The sequence below is a fragment of the Tachyglossus aculeatus genome, assembly GCF_015852505.1.
Source record: "Tachyglossus aculeatus isolate mTacAcu1 chromosome 12 unlocalized genomic scaffold, mTacAcu1.pri SUPER_6_unloc_4, whole genome shotgun sequence".
Classification (NCBI taxonomy): domain Eukaryota; kingdom Metazoa; phylum Chordata; class Mammalia; order Monotremata; family Tachyglossidae; genus Tachyglossus; species Tachyglossus aculeatus.
Window position 1 is genome coordinate 6,599,291 of NW_024044831.1, and position 23,653 is coordinate 6,622,943.

Genomic DNA, 23,653 nt, shown 5'->3' on the forward strand with positions numbered 1-23,653 from the left:
TTTTCTCAGAGATTCAAAAATATTATGGATATCTCTCATGTTTGGACATTCCATTTTGATTTGTATTTTCTCCCAATTGAATGCGGAATCTAGACACCAATTCCTTGTTTGATAGGAACAGCATTTGTAAAAGGAGAAATGGGTCATCAGCTTAAGAAATATATAAAATACGAACACAATTCCATCAGGAAAGAGTAACACAATCCCATCAAGACTTCCCTTGAGAACCTGTGAGAAATTTTCCATGACTCCTGGGGATTTAAGTATGGCAGATGTAACTGAGTTCTGAAGTGTGTAGAAAATAGCTTATTTTAGAAATTGGGCAACATTATGATAGGGCCGCATATTTTGGAAATTTAGACATAGTGTTTCAAGCGTTAAATGTTGTTTCATGCATTATTCAAACTTTTCTTTCCCAGCTTCTTTCTAAGGGTGGAAATCTCTCAAGGCTCAGTTCTGGATCCCCTTCTATTTTACACCTACACTTACTCCCTTGGAGAACTCATTCACTCCCGTGCCTTCAACTATCACCACTTCGTGGATGATGTCCAAATCTATCTCTCCAGCCCTGACCTCTCCTATTCTCTGCAGTCTCATGTTTCTCCTTGGTTTCAGGATATCTTAACTTGTATGTTCAGCCAACACCCCAAATTTAGCTTGTCCAAAACTGAACTCTTCTTCCCACTTAAACCTTGTCTTCCCCTAAATTTCCTGGCACTGTAGACAGTACCACTCTCCTTTCTGGTTCATTCATTCATTCATTCAATCGTATTTTTTGAGCGCTTACTGTGTGCAGAGCATTCTATTAAGCTCTTGGGAAGTACAAGTTGGCAACATATAAAGACAGTCCCTACCCAACAGCGGGCTCACAGTCTAGAAGGGGGAGACAGACAACAAAACAGAACATGTAGACAGGTGTCAAAGTCGTCAGAACAAATAGAATTAAAACTATATGCACATCATTAACAAAATAAATAGAATAGTAAATATGTACAAGTAAAATTAATAGAGTAATAAATCTGTACAAATATATATACAAGTGCTGTGGGGAGGGGAAGGAGGAGAGGAATAGGGGGGCTCAGTCTGGGAAGGCCTCTTGGATGAGGTGAGCTCTCAGTAGGGCTTTGAATGGAGGAAGAGAGCTAGCTTGGTGGATGTGTTGAGAGAGGGTATTCTCGGCCAGGGGAAGAACGTGGGCCAGGGGTCAACAGCAGGACAGGTGAGAACGAGGTACGGTGAGGAGGTTAGCAGCAGAGGAGCGGAGGGTGCGGGCTGGGCTGTAGAAAGAGAGAAGGGAGGTGAGGTGGGAGGGGGCGAGGTGATGGAGAGCTTTGTAGCCGAGAGTGAGGAGTTTTTGCTTGATTCGTAGGTTGACAGGAAGCCACTGGAGATTTCTGAGGGGGGAGTAACATGCCCAGAGCGTTTCTGCACAAAGATGACCCTGGCAGCAGCATGAAGTATAGATCTAAGTGGGAAGAGACAGGGGGATGGGAGATCAGAGAGGAGGCTGATGGAGTAATCCAGTCGGGATAGGAGGAGAGATTGAACCAGCAAGGTAGCGGTTTGGATGGAGAGGAAAGGGCGAATCTTGGCGATGTTGTGGAGGTGAGACCGGCACGTTTTGGTGATGGATTGGATATGCGGGGTGAACGAGAGACCGGGGTTGAGGATGACATCAAGGTTGTGGGCTTGTGAGACAGGAAGCTTGGTAGTGCCATCTACAATGACGGGAAAGTCAGGGTATGCCTATTTGAAATCAGTTCATCCGTATGTGTCATTACTGTAAACCCTATGGACCTATTTCTAAAATTTATATTGTACAGTAATGAAGGACAGCTTGAGGATAAACTGTTATTGTATATGTTTACTCCTTTATGATTCCATTGTCCCTTAGATTTCCCAGTTCACTGGCAAATATAATCCACCACAGCTTTTGAGATGATCATCATCTTGCTATCCTGTCAGGATTTTATTTTATTTCAGTTGATTCAGTTTCCTGGAAATAATAGCAGTTGCTCGCCAGAGTCATCTCTGAACCAAGGTCGTGCCATGTTACTGCCAAGAGGCCTTCCCCATCTAGCACAGTCAATCAATCAATCACTTGTATTTATTGAGCACTTTCTGTGTTCAAAGCACACTGTGTGCAAACCCCTGATTTTTCCATCTAAGCCCTCTTTCCTATGTCACCTACGCACTTTGGTCTGTTTTCCTTAAGAACGTTGATATTCATCTCTCCCCCAGCCCCACTGTGGTTAGGTACAACCCCATCTGTTATATTTTTTAACGTCTGTCTCCCCCTCTCATCTGTAAGCTCTTCGTGGACATGATTGTGTTGTGTATTTTGTATTGTACTCTCCCAAGCATTTAATATAGTGATTGGCACACAGTAACTTCACATTAAATACTACTGATCGATTGAGAGAACTCCAAGAAGTGAGAGACAGGAGGAGGAAGAAAGAGTCCTACTCACATGTATTAATGGCCTTTTTTTTGTATTTTAGTTGATTAAATTTTAATGAGCCAAATGTCTAATAGGACTCATACAGAAATGACTGAATTTATTCTCCTGGGGCTGAAGGTTCAAGCGGAGCTGCGTCCTATCCTCTTCATAATGTTTCTCTCCATCTACCTCATCACCATTGTGGGGAATGTCGGCATTATTGTTCTTATTCGAATCATTCCCGGACTGCACAATCCCATGTACTTTTTCCTCAGCCACCTCTCCTTCGTGGATCTATGCTATGCCACCAATATCTCCTCTCAGATGCTAGTGCATTTCTTATCAGAGAAGAAGACCATTTCCATTATTGATTGTTTCATTCAGTTTACAATTTTCGTCTCTCTGGACATCACTAAATACTATCTGCTAACGGTCATGTCTTATGACTGCTACCTGACAATTTGCAGCCCACTGCTTACAGCAGCAAAATATCTAGGGGAGTTTACATTGGTCTGGTGATGGCTCCATATGTCTATGGTTTCCTTAATGGCTTGATACAGACGGTGCTGATGCTTCATTTGTCATTTTGCGGTTCTAATGAAGTCAATCACTTCTACTGTACAGATCCTCCTCTCTTACTCCCGTCTTGCTCTGATACCTTCGTAAAAGAAACTGCCATGTTTTTGGTTGCTGATTTCAAACTCATCTGCTCTCTCTTGATCGTTCTCATCTCCTATGGTTTCATCTTTGCTGCCACCCTGAGGATCCGTTCAGCTGAGAGGAGACTCAAAGCCTTCTCCACCTGTGGCTCCCACCTGACCACTATCACCATATTTTACGGGACTCTTCTCTGCATGCATCTAACACCTCACACTGAGCGGTCAGTTGAACAGGGGAAAATCATCGCTGTTTTATACCTTGGTGTGCCCCATGTTGAACCCTTTCATATACATCATGAGGAATAATGATCTGAAGGATGCAGAGTTCTCAAATTTCAATTGTTGACCAAATAAAATTTCTATTTCCTTTCCCTGCCACTTTCTCGAATCTGCTATCTGGCAGAGGCATTTGAGTTGAATTGTGTTTCACATGATAACATTTTTTAGTATTCCAAGTGAGTGATGATGATGTTCGTGGTATTTGATAAGGACTCACTATGTGCCAAGCACTATGGTAGATACAGTTCAATCAGATCAGAGTTGGTCCCCCTGCCGCTTGGGGATCACAGTTGTAGAGAGAGAAAAAAGGGCATTTTGTTCTCATTTTACAGGTGATAAAACTGAGGCACAGAGAAGCTAAGTGACTTGCCCAAGGTCACACTGCAGACAAATGACAGAGCTGGAATTAGAACTCAAGTCTCCTGATTCCCAGTCCTGTGCTGTACAACTTCCCTCAATACTTCTAGAGGATTTAATGGTACAAGGGAGCCGCTTGGGGTGGTGGGCCTGGGCCTCTCTTGGTATCGTTAGTCCATTTGGGTAGCCCCATGCTCTTCTGAACCCATAATACAGCTGGCCAATCTACAAGTACTCCCCCATCCTGACCTTGGTGTGTACTCATTCTGTTGCTCCTCAGGTGCCTTCCCTGCCATCCTTCTTGGTGTGTAGATTGGCTTTCATTACCAATACTTTCTCTCCAGAGCCGAGTTGGATGCCACGGTTCACCTGGGCAAGCTCCAGTAAAGATGTGCTCCCTGGTGCAGCCGAATCATCTAAAGTAACACAGGTCTTCCTCTGCCCATCACCCTGTGGTCCTTCACAATCAAACCCAGAACTTCATTTTATCTCTCTGATTCCTCTATTTCCCTCTTCTACTCTGTTTTATATTGGTTTTAAATCATTCAAATCCATTTCTTAGATCTTTTAACCTCCCCCTTCTGCATGGGAAAATCTGGATATATCCAACTAGAATGTAGGCTCATTGTGGGCATTGAATGTATCTGTTTATTGTTGTATTGTACTCTCCAAAGAGCACAGTAAGTCCTGAATAAACATGACTATAACCTGACCAAGTTGCTTCTTTCAACAACTTCAAAATATTCCTCAGAGACCTTGGCCACGAAATTGTTGTTCTGATATTATCATAAACTGTATGGTTAAAAAAATGTATCATGCACTTTCCAGCTCCCACAGTGGATTACTCTCTGGTTAATATCCAGCCGAACAAAGATCTGGTTTTCACAGAGAAGGCTTCAAAATCAAAGAGTTTTGGACCCTCTGCACCAGAGAAAACACACCCTTCATTTGTTCACTACCTTGCCTCTAGCTGAGTCTTCATTAAATAAATGGTTTGAGACAATTAAAGAACTAATCACTTAAAAACTTCTAGTGATGACACTGACACTCTAACATGGGCACGCAAATCAAAGTGTAAAAGGGTCAAATTAATTTAATCAAACAAGCATGATAAATTTGTTTTTAATTTCCTTTGTGTCTATTGCAATTCCAATGGGTGACTTTGACAGAAAAGTATGCAGACAGCAATAGTGAGAGAATCTAGGAAGGGTAATGGAATGATGCCTTGTGTTGGCCAACAAAAATACATGAAAGTAAATCTGGATGAATATCCCCAACTCTCCCTCCTTTGCCTTAAAAATGATATTGGCTGTCCAATGTCTTTATTCTGAATTCTTTAAGAGTGATTGATTTTCTAAAATATACCAATGCAAAACTGGGAAAGATGAGCAAAGTCAAATTTATTATTTCGGTTCACTTTATCACATATCTTCGTAAATTATTCTCTTCTGTATATAAGACATTTTGCCATTTTTTATAATGAGTGTAGCATTTTTATGCCTCTCATGTCTAGGAACCCAAGTTACTCAATCTAAAATTGAGGAGACATAACAGAATCATTAATGCTAATGGCAAATATGATTCCGGTCAAGTCTCATTAAGCATTGAAAAACAACAACAACACTTCAAACTGGTGATGGAAGACCAGTTAAATGAAAGACAAGGGAAATACTATCATGTTAAAAGAAAATCCACTTCTATATTCTGTAACTCTCTCAAGTACTTAGTGCAGTGTTCTTTACATAGTAAGCATTCAATAAATACCATTGATTGATTGATTGCTATTCCACCTCAGAGATGCTTCCTGAAGGGGCATTGTAATTTCTGGTAAATGGGTTTGGGTCCCTGCATGGCCCAAGATCAAGTCTGTTTATTTATACTGATGTCTGTTTCCCTGCCTCTAAACTGTGAGCTCATTGTGGGCAGGGATCGTTTTTCTTCCTTGCTGGATTGTACTTTCCTAAACGCTTAATGCAGTGCTCTACACACAGTACGCCCTCAATATATACTATTGAATGAATGAATTCCACCCCTGGAAGCTCTGTGTGGTCACTTCACTTGCCTTATCTTTTACAATAGTCGCTCTAGAAGGTTGCTTCAGGGACATCCTTTGTCCTTGAATTTTCTCACCCTTCAGGATCTCTCTGATAACCAACTTCATCCCCTGCTCTATTCCCAGCTCCCCCCTCCCACCTGTTAGAGGAGGAAAATGGGCTTTTCCCCATCTTGAATGGGAACAAATTAGACTCATCCTCGCAGCCTCTAAATCATTTTAGAAGAAGGCTGTCAGGGAAACAGCTGACAGCCTGGTCAGGCAGTTGGTCCTAGAAAGGTGATTAACTGCTTGAACAGTTCCTGGGTTATTGTAGTCTTCAATCAATCAATCGACCACTTATATTAATTGAACTCTTAGTGGGTGCAGAGTCCTGGCCACTTGGGAGAGTACAATGTAACAGACATTGTAGACAAGTTCCCTGCCCACAGTTAGCTTACAGTCTAGAGGGGGAAACAGACATTTATACAAATAAATACATTATGCCTATGTACATTAATGTTTTGGGGCCGAGGGAGATGTGAATAAAGGCCGCAAATTGAGAAGCAGCATAAACTAGTGGATATAGCATGGGCTTGGGAGTCAGAAAGACTAGGTTCTTGTCCTGACTCCACTATTTGTCTGCTATATTACCTTGGGCAAATCACATAACTTCTCTGTGCCTCAGTCCCCTCATCTAAAACATGTGGATTGAGGCTTTAAGCCCATGTGGGACATAAACTGTGTGCAACCTGATTAGCTTGTATCTACCCCACTGCTTAATACAGTGTCTGGCATGTAGTGAATGCTTAACCAATACCATGAAGAAACTAAATGCAGTCAAAGACTTAAGTAGTTTTTGAGAGGTAGCCTTTTCTATGAATACTGTGACCATTTCCCCACCCCCTACTTAAACTCCGAGTCAATTAGAGTAGGAACTACATCTGTTAATTTATTTTATATTCTGTCTTACCCTGTAGACTCTAACCCATTGTGGTCAGAGATTGTGTTTACAAGTTTTATTGTATTGTACTTTCCCAAGCATTAATACTGTGTTCTGCTCACATAAGTGGTTAATAAATACCATCTTCATCGTACTTTACCCAGTGCCTAGCACAGTGCTTGATCCATTGTAATAATAATAATAACCATAATAATAATGGGCCAAGTACCAGGGTAGATACAAAATAATCAGGTCAGACTCTGTCCCTGTCGCACACAAGGCTCAGAGTCTAGTGGGATTAATAAATAACTGGGTGATTGATCGATCACTTCATACAAACTCAAGGAATTTTCCTACCTGGAGAAAAGAGTTTATAAGATCTGCCTTGTTCTGAGATCACAGCTCTTAATGTACAGGGTCCCTTCATCTCTGAGGGAAAAAAGTCTTGTCTAATTCAAATATCCAGAGTGTTATAGGAACAGAATTTCACTCTTTTCTTCCTAGTGAAGGACTGCTGCATCTCACAGTAATAGAAAAATAGACAAAAAAAGATAAGGGACATATTTCAAAAAGTACAAATCCAAGAAAACTGTTTCCCTTTGCTTCCAACCTACAGGGACATAAATCAATTAACCATTCAACATTATTTATTAAGTGCTTACAAGGATAGTTAATTACAGATTTCAGAACGGGCTGCTCTAATTCTACATTGTCTCTTTAAGGTTCTTTGCAAAGATACTGAGCGTGGTGAAGGGTACCTTCCCCCAATATTCAGTCACTGGTCTCCAATTATATAAAAGAACTGTCACATTTTAAACCTATACCACCCAACCTCTTTTCAAACTCTGTGCATTCAAATGCTACTTAAATTCCTAAAATGAAAATGAAGGACTTGCTGCTGATTCCTCAGAATTTAGGAACATCCTTGTTCCTGTGAACCTGTCTGCATATGAGATCCTGGCTTTCAATTCCATGGGCTGGGAATCTAGTTCATTCTGGATTCTCCCCCTTCAGACCATCCCAGGCTCACAGAGCTTCGCCTATTCCTTCCCAGAGATCCTAGTACAATTCTAGTCTCCTCAAGTCCTTTTAGTTCCCTTTATTCATCCCCGCCCTCAGCCCCGCAGTACTTATGGATGTGTCCCTAATTTATTTATCTATATTAATGTCTGTCTTCCCCTCTAAACAGTAAGCTCACTGTGGGCAGGGAATGTGTCTGTTATATTGTTAAAATTTACTCTCCCACGTACTTAGTACAGTGCTCTGCACACAGTAAATGATCAATAAATATGATTGCTTGATTCCCCCTCTTATTTGGTGCTTGTTGTTCCTGAGAAGCAGCGTGGCTCAGTGGAAAGAACATGGGCTTGGGAGTCAGAGGTCATGAGTTTTAATCCCATCTCCACCACTTGTCAGCTGTGTGACTTTGGGCAAGTCACTTAATTTCTCTGTGCCTCAGTTACCTCATCTGTAAAATAAAGATTAAGACTGCGAGCCCCACGTGGGACAACCTGATCACCTTGTATCCCCCAGCGCTTAGAACAGTGCTTTGCACATAGTAAGTGCTTAACAAATACCATTTTATTATTATTATTATTATCATATCATTGGAGAAGTAACATGGCCTAGTAAATAGAGCACAGACCTGGGAGACAGAGGACCTGGATTTTAATCCTGGTTGAGCCACTTCTCTGCTCTGTGCCTTGGGCAAATCACTTCACTTCTCTTTGCCTCCATTACTTTAACTGTAAATGGGAATTAAGATTAAGCCCCATGTGTGACAAGGACTGTGACCAACCTGATCAGTTTGTTCATACCCCAGCGCTTAGTACAGTGCTTGATGCATAGTAAGAGTGTAAAAAATATCATTTTAAAAGTATAAAAGTGGACACTAAGCTTTTTTGTCCCTTTTTTGAATGGAAATTGTACTGTTGCCAAATTGTGCTTTCCAAGCACTTAGTACAGTGCTCTGCACACAGTAAGAGCTCAATAAATACTATTAAATGAAATAGCAGTTAGCACCACTTTTCACTCATGAGTCACAATTTAGCTCATTCAGATTTCACCCTACGGTCTTCTCATAATGAGCATTGTTAATTTCTGCTCTTTCTTCATTAAGGGGAAACTCCAGGGATCAGTTCAGAAACAGATAGAAGTGCTTCTGTATTATTCTAACTGGGAAGCCATTGTTCTAACAATGGGAATGCCTTCTTTTACAAGAATGTTCTGAAATTCTGAGGAGTTGGCAGTAAGTCCTTAATTTTCAGATTACCTAATTTAGAAATTTAAGTAGCATTTAAATGCACGGAGTTTAAAGAAAGGGTGGGTGCTATAGGTATAAAATGTGCCATTGATTTTATATAATTAGAATCTGGAATTAAAAAAAGATTGCCTGGCTGTAGTTAAAAATGTTTTTCTTTTTTTTTATTTTTGCCAGTTATTCATCAGCCTGGAATGTGAATCAAGATTTAGAATATCAGCAATTCCACAATAACATCAAAAATCACCTATTAACATTTTAATCCACAAAGGATGCACTGTACCTACTAGGCTAAGTGTTCAGTTTGGAGACAAGAAGTATACATGAATTCCACAAAAGCCCATGATTATTTCATATCAAATTATCTTTAAATATTAATGAAAACATTTCTTATGACATTTGATGATAATTGTCAACGATAGGTAAAATATATAGTCACAAGAAGGAAATCTTAGCTATATTGACAGCCTAGTTGCATCCTCTGAAAAATTCAAAGGATTCTTGAGTGTTTCCCCTTCCCTGTCTTTTTCTGTCTCTGATTTTTTAATGATTTTTTAAGCATTTACCATACGCCAGGCACTGTACTAAGCACCGGAGTAGATACAAGATAATCAGATTGGATACAGTCCCTGTCTCACATGGGGCTCAAAGTCTAACTCCCCATTTTACAAATGAGGTAACTGAGGCATAGAGAAGTTAAGTGATCTGCCCAAGGTCATACAGCAGACAGGTGGCTGAGCCAGGATTAGAATCCAGTTCCTTCTGACTCCCAGACTTGTGCCCAATCCACTGGGTAGCACTGTTTCTCCTGATTGTCCCTTTTCTTTCCCCCATCATTATATGGTATTTCTTCAACCTCTATTTTGGTTCTCCCTTCTTTATTCTCATATCTTGATTACTTTCTTGTCCTTTTTTTCATCATCCTCCATCTTCTTCCATATCTTTCCTCCATTTTTCACCACTCCCTCCATTTTTCTTGTTAGCCCTGACATCCATCAGGCAGTCAGAAGACAGCAAATATCTGCTCCTCATACTCCCATGCCGGACTACACACACACACACACACACACACACACACACACACACACACACACACACACACACACACACACACACACCATTCCCATATGCATAATCACTCCAACGTCCCCTTCGATGGGTCTTTAGAAGGCAGAGGTGAAATGGAGACTTGACACTCTTGCATTTTGGTTTGAGCTTCTGAAACAAAATTAGCAACATGGGGCATGGCTAACATACTTATAACCAGGCTAATAAACAGGCTAAACCCTCTTTTCAAACTCCGTGCATTTAAATGCTACTTAAATTTCTAAATTAGGTAATCTGAAAATGAAGGACTTACTGCCAACTCCTCAGAATTTCAGAACATTCTTGTAAAAGAAGGCATTCCCACTGTTAGAACAATGGCTTCCCAGTTAGAATACTACAGAAGCACTTCTATCTGTTTCTGAACTTATCCCTGAATTTTCCCCTTAATGAAGAAAGAGCAGAAATTAACAATGCTCATTATGAAAAATCCATAGGGTGAAATCTGAATGAGCGAAATTGTGACTCATTAGTGAAAAGAGGTGCTAACTGCTATTTCATTTAATAGTATTTATTGAGCCCTTACTCTGTGCAGAGCACTGTACTAAGTGCTTGGAAAGTACAATTTGGCAACAGTACAATTTCCATCCAAAAAAAGGAGAGAAAGCTTCGTGTCCACATTATCTCTCATGAGAAATAGAAGTTGCATTAAAGGTGGAGGAACCAACCTGGTCAGTTGCACTACTATCCTTCTCATCCCTCTTAACTTGGAATTTCCATGGTTTTCTGATGCCCCCTTCATCAAACTCTCTCTCTCCAGATGCCCCGGATTCTTACCCTGATCTGCTCCTTACCTGCTGTTTCAGACTTTAAAAATCACCACCATCCCCTGCACATTTCGTTGCTGTGGGTCAGAACCTAGACGTATAGTAAATACAGAAAACTTGGAACTAGAATTCGGGTGTCCTAAGTCATGGAAAGTAGAAGTAGAAACAGTGGGTTAGGCAACTGACAGACTGTAGACTCATTTGGAAAATGATAATCTAATCACTTGCTCATGTGCTCCTAAAATGCTTTTTTTTTTTTTTACAAGGCTGGGTTTCCACTAGGTAGTTTTGTAATTAGTTGAGTTCCTCAAAATGTTTAGGAGTTGTCAAGAACATATTCATTCAGTCAGTCAGGCAGTCAGTCGTACTGCCTGAACAATTACTGTGTGTACTATGTGCTTGAGAGAGTATAATACAACAATAAACAAATACATTCCCTCCCCACAGAGAGCTTACTGTAACTCCCTCCAATAGTTTACAATTAAGGAACACAAGAACATGAGAATTGTCACACTGCATCAGATTAGTGATTGGTCCAGCCTGATATTCTGCCTCCAAAAGTGGCAACGAAGCTCATTTGGAGGAATTGTAATAAGATCATACTTGCTCAATGTTAGAGTTATATCTTCTATAGCTCTAAGAACCCAGGCCCTTCCATCTATATAGGGAATTAACCTTTCTTGAGTCTTTTCACACCCTTATCTTTCTCTCCAAAAATCAATAATGAACCTACCATCTGTGAGAGTATCAAGTGGACAACATTATATTATGCTGCTTTCCTTTTCCTGTTCTTTTACTTTGTTTGCTTGTGCTTGGTAATATGGGACTGAAGTCAGGTGATACTATCACTACAGAGAATCACGAAATATTTTTTTCAAGTTTTAAGACCTTTAGATCTAGAGAAGTGAGAAGCAAGGTGGTTTAGTGGATAGCTTGCAAGTCAGAAGGACCTAGGTTCTAATCCCAGCTCGGGCACTTGTCTGCTCTGTGACCTTGGGCAAGTCACATAGGTTTTCTGCATCTCCATTACCTCATTTGTAAAATGGGGATTAAGACTGTGAGCCCTATGTGGTACTTTGGCTGTGTCCAACCTGGTTAGTTTTTATCTACTCCAGCACTTAGTACAATGCCTAGGATAAAGTAAGCATTTGACAAATGTGTTACAAACAAAAAGAACAAAAAAGGGTCTTTTCTTTTAAGAAAAGACAGAGCTTCAAGTTGCATAATTGCTTGAGGGACATAATGTTAGCCCTCTGCCCAGGTCCTGAATTTCTCCCCTCAGCGCAATCATACATTCAGAGAACCTAAGGGTCTGTCTGGCTCCTCCTCAGCTTTATTTGGGTACATTATCTCTCATGAGAAATAGAAGTCCCATTAAAGTAACCCAAGGTATTTCAAGGTATTGGTAGTGGGATCATGAAAGGAATTCAGAACCATTATTTACATCTCCATTTTTGATCTATTTCTATTTACTTCAGTGAATGTCGATCCAAACACTTACATCCTGCATCAACCTCCTGGCTGACCTCCCTGCCCCTGACTCGTATCCGGTTCATACGTCACTCTGCTGCCCGGATCACTTTTCTGAAAATAATGTTGAGTCCATATCTCCCCTCTGCTCGAAAATCTCCAAAGGTTGGCCATTTTCCTCCACATCAAACAGAAATCCCTTACCATCAGTTTTAGCATACTCCATCATCTCTCTCTCCCTGCTACCTTATCTTGGTGATCTCCTATTACAGCCCAATCGGCACACTTCGCTCCTCTGATGCCAACCCACTCTCTGTACCTCAGTCTTTTCTATCTCACTGCCAATTCCTTACCCACATTATTCTGGTGCCCTAGATCTTTCACCCACTTTAATATCTCAGAGCCAACTGTCTCTTCACCTTCAAAACACTACTAAAATCAAATGTCCTCCAAGAGTCCTTCCCTGACTAAGCCCTCCCTTACCTTTCTAAGGCCTCCATTCTGAATTTTCTATGCTCCTTAGCCCTTTGATATTCACTCCTTCCCCAGCCCCCCAGCACTTATGGACTTTATCCCCCTGTAATTTATTTTAATATCTGTCTTCACTTCCAGGCTGTAAACTCCTTTTGGGCAGGGCAGTCGACCTATTCTGTTGTGTTGTACTCACCCAAGTACATAGTACAGTGCTCTGCACACAATAAGTGCTCAATAAATACCAGTTATTGTTTGAAGCCAGTTCCCAAGAAAAATGACCAGTGGAAATTGCACTTCTGTGGCAGACTTTATTCTCTTGGGTCTCACAGATCATCCAGAGCTTCAATGCTTCCTCTTTATGTTATTTTTAATCACTAACTATTTAACATCTTAGGAAACCTTGATCTGATTGTGATAATTCACCTAATTATAGCCTTCACACACCCATATATTTCTTCCTCACTAACTTGGCATTTGTAGACCTGTGGTATTCTTCAAACATAACCCCCAAGACGCTCACTAACTTCTTATCAGAGAAGACCATCTCCTTTGCTGGTTGTTTCATCTAATCCTACATTTCCATTGCTCTGGCCCTTGCAGAGTTTTATATGCTGGCAGCAATGGCGTATGACCACTATATGGCTATCTGCCACCCTCTACATTAAAGCATCAAAATGTCCAGGAGAGTCAGCACCTGCCTCATCGCTTTCCCTTATGTATAAGGCTTCTCCAAAGGCCTGTTCCAAAGAATCACAACATTCAGATTGTCCTTTTGAGGATCCAGTGTCATCAACCATTTTTGCTGCACCGACCCGCCTCTCATAAAGCTGTCTTACTCTGATACCCACTTCAAAGAAAATGCCATTCCCTCTCCGCTGGATTTAACCTCTCCAGTTCCCTCACGATCATCATCCTGATTCATATCTTCAATCTCACGGCAATCTTCAAGATCCGTTCTTCTGAGGAAAGGAGTAAATCATTTTCCACCTGTGGATCCCAAATGATGGGTGTCACTTTATTTTATTCTGCATGTATGTGAGACCTCTGAAGGATCAACCTATGGAACAGTCCAAGAAAATAGTTGTTTTCTATACATTTCTGAGTCCGATGTTGAATCCTTTGATCTACAGTCTGAGGAACAAAGATATAAACGTGGCCCTGAGGAAACTGGTAAATGAAAGGGCAATACATCCATTTTACAATAAATCATAACCTTTAAACCCTGATTCCTGTCTTTGGTCCCCAGGAGTACATACAGGATGTCACATAGGAGTTTCACACATAGAAAAGAAACTGAGTTTCCTGGATGACCTGTCTATAGGACATTAGGAGAAGAATATCTCCATCACAGCTGGGAGCCACTAAACAATTCCCTCACTTTTTCCCTAGGAATCGGTAAGGGAGACAAATATTCCAGTGCTTATGTTCCACATAGTCCTTCATTTGAACTTTAAATGTAGGTGAGACTTGAAATACAAGTCTCCCAGAGAAATCTGGGAAGTGTCATGACCTATTGTAAACAGCACAGGCCTGGGGGTCAGAGGACCTGGGTTCTAATCTCAACTCTGCCACTAGTCTGCTGTGTGACCTTAGGCTAGTCACTTAATTTCTTTGTGTCTTAGTTGTCTTATCTGTAACATGGGGATTAAGGCCCTTTGTCCCGAATGGGATGTGGACTGTGTTCAACCTGATCATCTTATATACAATCGTATTTATTGAGCACCTACTGTGTGCAGTATATCTACCCCAGTTCAGTACCTGCCACACACAAAGTGCTTAACAAACATCATAATAAAAATAAAAGAACTGGTTTGTTCAAGCATCATACATATGCAGCTTTCAATAATAACAATAATAACAATCATAGCATTTTTAAAGCACCTGTTAAATTCCACATAAGCAGCATGGCTCAGTGGAAGGAGCATGGGTTTGGGAGTCAGAGGTCATGGGTTCTAATCCCAGCTCCATCACTTGTCAGCTGTGTGACTTTGGGCAAGTCATGTAACTTCTCTGAGCCTCAGTTACCTCATCTGTAAAATGGGGATTAAGATTATGAGCTCCATGTGGGACAACCTGATCACCTTCTATACCCCCAGCGCTTAGAACAGTGCTTTGCATATAGTAAGCATTTAACAAATGCCATCATTATAATTATTATCATTATTAAGCACTGGGATAGATGCATCAGGACTGCAGACTAGCCATAAATTTGACTTAAAAGCAACAGTGTCTTTATCTCCAAAGGAAGGGCAAGGTGGAAGTTGACCCATTATACTTTGAATTTGGATCCTAAGCAATACGATACTGGACCACACCAATGGTCCCCAAGCCTTCCATTCTGCCTCTGTCCATGACCCACCACTCAAAGGGGTTTGGTAAACAGGGTGGCTGCCCTTCTTTTTTATTTTAATGGTTTTTATTAAGCACCTACTATGTGCCAGGCCCTGTTCTAAGCGCTGGGGTAGATAGATACAAGGTAATAAGGTTGGACACAGTCCATGTCCCATATGGGGCTTACTGTCTTAATCCCCATTTTACAGATGAGGCAACTGAGGCACAGAGAAGTTAAGTGACTTGCCTAAGGTCACACAGCAGGCAAGCGGCAGAAATGGGATTAGAACCCAGGTCCTTCTGACTTCCAGGTCTGTGCTCTATCCACTAGGCCACACTGCTTTTTGCCATCCATCTTCGTGGTTAGGAATGTTCTTTGAATATCCTTCTTTGAATATCATGGTTCTCTTCCCTGTGAATTTGCTAACAACAGAAAGACTCCTAATAGCTGAGTGGGTTAACTTAGATGTTTCAGTATGAAGTCTCCCATGTAAGGCATTTAGGAAAACCAATCTAAGATATAGAGCAAAATCCTTAATGGTGAAATTTCTAGGGCAAAAAAAATTCAAAATCTTTCCTACCTGGTTCTATTTTATATTTCTTTAGTCATATTTTTTATCATTCACTGGCCTCTCTCCAGTTTCTCCCCTTTTAAAATGTTAGGGTTCTGATCAAAAAAATATACTGTGGGTAGATTATGCCCAAGTTGTGAATGTCAATACACCTACTAATACATCCCCTGAACACACTGGATTCCCCAATAATACTACTGCATTAATGATTCAGAGTTAAATATAGTCATTTATGACCATAAGTATTTTCATGTGATTCTTGTGCCTATCCAAGGACTTTTTACTTAAATGCATTACTTTCACAGCTGGAGAGAGGCCATTGGTATATGTCCTGTTTCTATGAGGCAGTTCTGAAAGTAGAGGACTAAGAAACACTAGGAGGTGTTGGTTCATAAGTATGTGTTTGGATTAAATTAAAGACCAATAGTACAAATCTACTGCATAGTTCATAAAATTAAAGTCCTATCAATCAATCATCAACCAATGGTATTAATTGAGCACTTACTGTGTGCAGAGCACTGCACTAAATGCTTGGGAGCATACAATACAATAGAATTTTTAGATGCTACCCTGGCCACAAGGATGTGATTCAACATGAAATTTAAAAAACGTTTTTGTAAAGTGGGGAAAACACATGATATCACACTAATTGGCACTCCAATCACTCATTTCCAGGTAGTTTGACTCTACCAATTAAGATTTCTCAAGAGAGGTGTTTCAAGAAGTAACATTTTAATTGTTATTTTTTCCCCTGGGTAAATTGAAGAAATCCTTCAGGGATTTGGTGAATGAATTATAAACAAAATATAAATCCTCCATTATGGAACATATCTCTGACCTTCGGTGTCCTTGAGAAAACCTTTCCCTTGCCAGGGTAGGTTTGCCAGTCGCAAATCCAGATTAATGTTTCCATTTTTCTTCTCCATTGTTGCTTTAGGTTGAGTTTCAGTGATCGAAAAAGAAGGAATGAGAGGAATGGAAGATGATATGACAAAGGGATGAGTGTGTGAAGTTTTCATCTAGGCACTATTCTGCCAAACTCTGTTGAAAACATATGGCTGAAGAATAATTGTGGTGTGGTTGACCCATGTCATGTTCATAGAAACCATTATTCTGATCATCTTCATGTAATCATGAATAATTATGAATAAGAATGCAAATATTCTTTCCAATAATATCCACTCAACAAGTGCCTGTCCAAGGAGTTAGAAAGGATGCGCTCAAAAAGTTATCCATATGTAATTCTAAAACTATAGATTTCTGCAAGACTTGGAACAGGACTTTCATTTTCATTGTCTTGAGATACTTGGAAACAATGCATTCCTTGCCCAATGTAGTATTTACTGTAGGTGATTAAGAGAGAAAAGCTCCAATTCTTGTTCTTAATAAGGTGGTCAGATGTCCAATTTTATAACCAGACAGTCGGATTTTCAGCTGCTCTGGTATCAGTCTGATGTGAATACATGGGACCTGAGTCCCATATGGAACAAGGGCTGTGTCCGGCCTGATTATCTTGTAGCTACTCCAATGTCTAGTACAATACTTGGCCCACATTAAGAGCTCCAGGAACCTTAAATTTATGACATGTCCTCAATATGAAATGTCTTCTCTTCGTGTCCATGAATATGCTTGGTCCACAAAAATTAAATCAGAATTGTATATATACCTATCCGATCATGGTATTGCTCTACTTCATTATACTAATTTAATTTTTTTAAAAACTTATTTAAACACAAAAAGCAGTTCTCCATCTCTAGGAGTTACAAGTTAAAAATAATCCAGGCAAGAAGACACAGAATATCATTTCTATTTTACTTAAGGGAATGATGGAATTAAAATATACAGACGTTATCACCCAGTCCCTTAAATTGTGAGCCCCGCTGGAGCAGGTCTAACCTGATAATCTTGTATCTACCCTAGCACTTAGTACAGTGTGTGACATGTAGTAAGTGTTTCATAAATTCCATTGTCATCATCATCACCTCTATAGCTTTTAATAGATTTTGTTTTCTTCACATTTTATTAGCAATATAATAGTCTTGTGAAATAAACAGAGAAGAGAAGCAATTAAGAGAGAAGTCTCATGAATGTGAGGATTAGAGGAGAAGGATCTGGGTGGAACTGTTTGTGAGAAGGGAGAAGGGAGCTCGAAAAAGATATGAGGAATGACAGGAGGCAGAGGGAGAACAGAAGCCACATAAATGGAGGCCAAAAGCAGGAAAGCAGGTAGTAAAGATTAGAAGAGGGACGAGAATGTGGAAACAGATAATATTCTCCTCTGTGTGTGAAAATATAGCACATTGCATAACTTCCATTCTTGGCCTGTCAGTTCTGGTCCACCAAACTCCGCTGTTCTTTCCTCAAAAGGTCGGTGGAAGAAAAATAAATCAAGGGGATTGTTGTAGTCCTTATGTAACTCTAGGTCAGTATCTTTGCACAGCAGATTAAATAGTCATCCTTTAGCATCTTGCTAGTTCTTCTCTCAGCTTCCAGGTGAAGACATCATTAATGGAACAAACCAAATCCATTGAGAAATTCCACTGTCTCACAGAAGCTGGGACATTCACACATGGCATGCTTCATCCATTCTTTTTCTCCTCTACCCACTTAGGAAGGAATGTACTTCCCAGAAAATGAAGAGGCAGCTATGAAAGCAACAGCAATAACAATCTGACTGCTCAGCCTTTGATCAGCCTTTGATAGAACAGCCTTTGAGAGTTACTTCTCCACTTGAACTTTAGGAAGGAGGGAGGTGAAGAGAAGTCATGCTAAATTTGGTTTGGTGATTACCTTACATTTACTTATTACCAAGCTTCTTCCTGGCAACAGAGCATGCTAATAATAATGATAATAATAATGATGGCTTACTATGTGCCAAGCACTGTTCTAAACGCTGGGGGGATAAAAGGTAATCAGGTTGTCCCACATGGGGCACCCAATCTTAATCCCCATTTTACAGATGAGGTAACTGAGGCACAGAGAAGTTAACTGACTTGCCCGAAGTCACACAGTTGACAAGTGGCAGAGCTTGGATTAGAACGCATGACCTCTGACTCCCAAGCCCGGGCTCTTTCCACTGAGCTACACTGCTTCTCTAGCTAACACTGATGGAAAGAAGAGGGAGAGGGAAGACATCTAAGTTTGATCCTGAACAGGTTGGATACAGGCTTGGAGAGGAAGATAAAATTAGAGGAAGGAGAATGAAAATAAGGAGAATATTGGGAAAAGGGTCACTGAGAAGCAGAATAACATAGTGTAAAGAACACGGGTCTGGGAGTAAGATGACCTGGTTCTAATCCCAGCTCTGCTACTTGCCTGCTGTGTGACCTTGGACAAATCATTTAACTTTGCTGTGTCTCATTTTCCTCAGCTGCAAAATGGGAATCCAATGTCTGTTCTCCCTTCTACTCAGACTGTGAGCTTTCTGTGGGACAGGAACTGTATCTGATCTGATTATCTCTTATCCACTCCAACACATAGACAGTGCTTGACATGAAGTAAAGACTTAGGAAATATCATAATTATCATTAACATTGAGCTAACTCGTGCCCTGTTAGCCTGAAGAACTAACACAGCCTACAGGGATACTGACTTCTTCTCTGGGAATAGTTTAAGCTTTAAGAGAATCCCTTAACAATTCTAGCATTGGGAATTCTAGGATTCTACCGGCTCTTTAAAAAATCAGGCATAGCACAGAGAAAACTTCAATATAATGGTGGAGAAGGAAGGAGCAAACGTTAGTGTCAAAGGCATGGGCCCCAAGCCTCAAAAGCATAGGTCAGGGAGTCAGAGGATACAGGTTCAAACCCCAGCTCTGCCCCTTGCCAGCTGTGTGACCTTGGACAAGTCTCTTAACTACCCTGTGCTTCACTTTCTTCATCTGTAAAATGGGGATTCAATACCTTTTCTCTCTCCTGTTAGAGAGCGAGTCCCATCTTTGACAGGAACTCTATCATGCTGCTTTCCCAGAGCTAAGCACAGTCCTTGGTACAAGTTAAGCACTTAACAGATACCACAATTATTTTTTATAATAGTTATCTCAGCCCGAATGGATGAATGAAGTTGGCTTTTCCAGCCTGTAATTATGCAAGCCTTCACCCATCTTTAAAGATGAAGTGAGATTCCTTGAAGTGCTCTCATGTGAGTGGGAGAGAGAAAGGAGTCAGAGAATACTTAGGCTGATAGAATCCTCATCTTTTTTTTTCTGTTTTAATTTATCAGAGCACATTATGCCAACACCTAAGGAAGTGTCCCAGGGAAATGGCATCCTGGTCATGGAATTTATTCTGATGGGGCTAATGGATCGTCCAGAGTTACAGTCTGTACTCTTTGTGCTCTTTCTATTTATCTACCTCATCATAGCAGTAATAAACCTTGAGTTGCTTATGCTGATCTGGATAGATTCTTGGCTTCACACCCCCATGTACATTTTTGTCCCGAGTTTGTCCTTTCTGGATCTTTGTTATTCCACAAATGTCACCACTCCCAAAATGATGATGGATTTCTTCTCAGAAAAGAAAACCATTTCTTTGGCTTTCTGTTTAGTGCAGTGTTATTTCCTCATCGCCATGGTAATTACAGAATGCTACATGCTGGCTGTTATGGCCTATGACAGGTACATGGCCATCTGTAGACCCCTGCTTTACCAAAGCAGAATGACGAGGGCTGTATGTCTACGCTTAGTGGTTGCTCCATTTATATATGGATTTCTTAGCGGGCTGATGAAAACCATGTGGATGTATCGCTTGATGTTCTGTGACTCCAACACAATCAACCATTTCTATTGCGCTGATACCCCTCTCAAAAGACTGGCTTACTCTCATACTTTCATCAAGGAAATACCAAAGTTTTCTAGTGGCCAGCTTTAAGCTCTCCAACTCACTCCTGATCATCCTCATTTCGTACGTCTTCATTCTGATAGGCGTTTTGAGGATGTGCCCTGCTGAGGAAAGGAGGAAAGCCTTCTCCATCCTGTGGATCACATTTGATAGTGGTGACTGTATTCTATGTAACTCTTTCCTGAATGTATGTAAGACCCCCCAACTGATAAATCTGTGGAGAAATCAAAAATAATAGCACTGTTCTATACCTTTGTGAGTCCCATGCTAAATCCCCTTATCCATAGCCTGTGGAACAACAATGTGAAGGAAGCTTTTTGGAAAATCTTCAGAAAAAAAACACTTTCTAAATAAAACTGAACACTGCATTAATAATTATGATAAAAAAGTAAAATATGTATTGATGAAACAATTCAGCTTAATCATTTGAACTATAACATATCTGTAGGAAAGAGGTATTTTATTAACCTCAGGGCAATAATAGAAAATGATCAATTTCCTGACAGAGTATAAAGCAAATGCTACTGATAAGCAGAGAAAATGAACAGATCTTTTACACTTTTGTAAAGGAGAAATATTGATATTTGACTGTATTTCCAATTTTCACTGAGCACTTACTGTTATGCTACGAGCACTGTAATAAGCACTATGGAGAGTACAATAGAGATGGTAGTTATGATCCCTAGAACTTGCCACTGAGTTTTACACGCCAAGGGCTCCTTAAATATCAATCAATCAATCAGTAATATTTATTAAATACTTAACTTTGTACACAACATTACACTAACCACTTTGGAGAGTACACTCTAACAGAGATGGTAGAAACATTCCCTTCCCACAATATTACTCATTCAGTCAATCATATTCATTGAGCACTTACTTTGTGCAGAGCACTGTACTAAGCGATTGGGAAAGTACAATACAACAATAAACAGTCACATTCCCTGCCCACAACGATCTTACTGTCTAGAGGATAATATTAACCAGAACACTGCCAAAGAGAGTTCTTTATTGAGAGAAATTTCAGTGAAAGATTTCTTCTCTGCTCAGTAACAACTGAGCACAGTGTTTGATTTTTTTTTCTATTCAGATTACCAAATTATCTGACTCTGCAGACTTTTTTCTTTATGGCGTTCCCAGTGAATCCTGTCCTTCTACTTGGTGGGGAAATTTTGTGGGTAAGCCTGTTAGTTGAATCACTTTCGATCTGCACACTCCATGTGTCCTTTCTTTCGTAACTTTTTATTTATGGAACTCTCTTGCCTTTCAAATGCAACTTCCAAGGTGCTGTATTATTTGTGATGAAACAGGAGAATTTTCTTTGCAGGAGTTTTAAGTCAGTGTTACATTTTCATTCCCATTCTTTTTAAAGAATAATATATTCTCACTGCTCTTCCTTCCCACTATCTGATGAAGACTGGTGATTATTTTGAACTGAAGCTTATCTTAGAAAGGAAACCTTCCCCAAGATTGTTTTGCATAGACTGCCGAACATTATGCGGGTAATCCTAAAGCATGTTGAATTGATTATTTTTGCTGGGCGGTAATGTCTTCCTATATGTTGCCACGTCTTCTCTAGACTCTAAGCTCCTTGTGGGAAAGGAACATGTCTTCCAAATCTGTCGTACTGTACTCTACCAAGAGTTGAGTGCAGTGCTCTGCACACAGTGAGCACTCAATAAACACAATTGATTGACCTGAAGTCCACCTAGTTTGCAGTTAGCACCCTGCTATTCCTTCTTTCCTTTCCTTGCTGCTGACCTGCCTCCTGAGAGTAAAGGCAATGAAGTTATGTAGAATCTTTCGGTGGCAGGTTTGTAAGTGGGAATAGAAATACTTAACATTGTTTTAATGGCATTTATTAAGCGCTTACTATGTGCAAAGCACTGTTCTAAGCGCTGGGACATTAAAATAGTTAATCTAATTCCAATGATGTGGACTCTGGTTGGCGCTTGATGTCAGGTTTTCTCGAGGCAGATTCCCTGTGGCAGATTTTTTTCCCGAAGAACTCTCTTCATGTACTATCCTTGACTGCATGCAGATTTGGAATTACCTCCAGTCCCACTTCTAACATGCCAGGAGCTTCAGCCCTACATAGGCTTCATGCCAGGGCAAGTGTCCCACTACTCTCCTACTACAACCTAGCTCTCACACTTCACTCCTCAAATGTCAACCTTCCCACTGTACCTCGATATCTTCTATCTTGTCGCTGACCTCTGGCCCATGTCCTTCCTTTGGACTGGAATCCCTTCCTCTTCAAATCCGACAGACAATTACTCTCCCCCTTTCAAAGCCTTATTGAATGTACATCTCCTCCAAGAGGCCTTCCCTAACTAATTTCTCCTTTCCTCTTCTCCTACACCCTTCATTGCTTCCTTTATTCATTCTCCCTTCCAGCCTCATAACACTTATGTACATATCTGTAATTTATTTATTTATATTGGTCTCTGTCTCCCATCTTGTTGTGGGCAGGGAATGTGTTTGTCCATTGTTATATTGTACTCTCCCAAGTGCTCAGTTCAATGCTCTGTACATAGTAAGCTATAAATAAAATTCAATGAATGAATAAAACAAGGAGGGAAGATGGGAAGACTTGCCACCTTCCATAGGATTTTCACTCGGGCAAATTTTTCTCAGAACAAGTTGCATATGGTCAGAGGTATGTTTCTGTATCTCAAGCATATAGGAGGGCTGAACTTCTTTGGTGTCTTCTAATCCCTCTGGGAAGAGGAGGGAAGAAGGTGGAGAAGCATTCACTCCCTCTCTATGGGAGCATGCTGGAACACATATTCTCAGGGGGAAAATGAGTTGAGACCTCCCTGTTTTGAAAGGGTTATTTCATTTCTAAATGGTCCCATGTTAGGATTTGGACATCAGTCCTTTCATTTGAAAGGAATTCCTCTCATCTGAAATACTAGTATCTTTCAGGTACTTTTTCCAATACCCCTTAACCTTGAGCCCCACGTGGGCCAGGGACGGGGTTTGGCCTGATTAAACTGTATCTACCACAGTGTTTAGAACAGTGCTTGGCTTAGTACCGTGGTCTGCACACAGAATGAACTCGCTAAACTTGATTAATGTGGCATGTAGTAAATGTTTAACAAATGCTACATGAAAAGAGAGCATG

At 40.4% G+C, this 23,653-nt stretch overlaps 2 pseudogenes; both read left to right on the forward strand.

The window, feature by feature from the left end:
* The first annotated feature begins 2,524 nt into the window (after positions 1–2,524).
* On the forward strand, positions 2,525–3,445 carry LOC119921697 (annotated as a pseudogene).
* A 16,472-nt stretch (positions 3,446–19,917) lies between these two features.
* LOC119921635 lies at positions 19,918–20,880 on the forward strand (annotated as a pseudogene).
* The last annotated feature ends 2,773 nt before the right edge of the window (positions 20,881–23,653 follow it).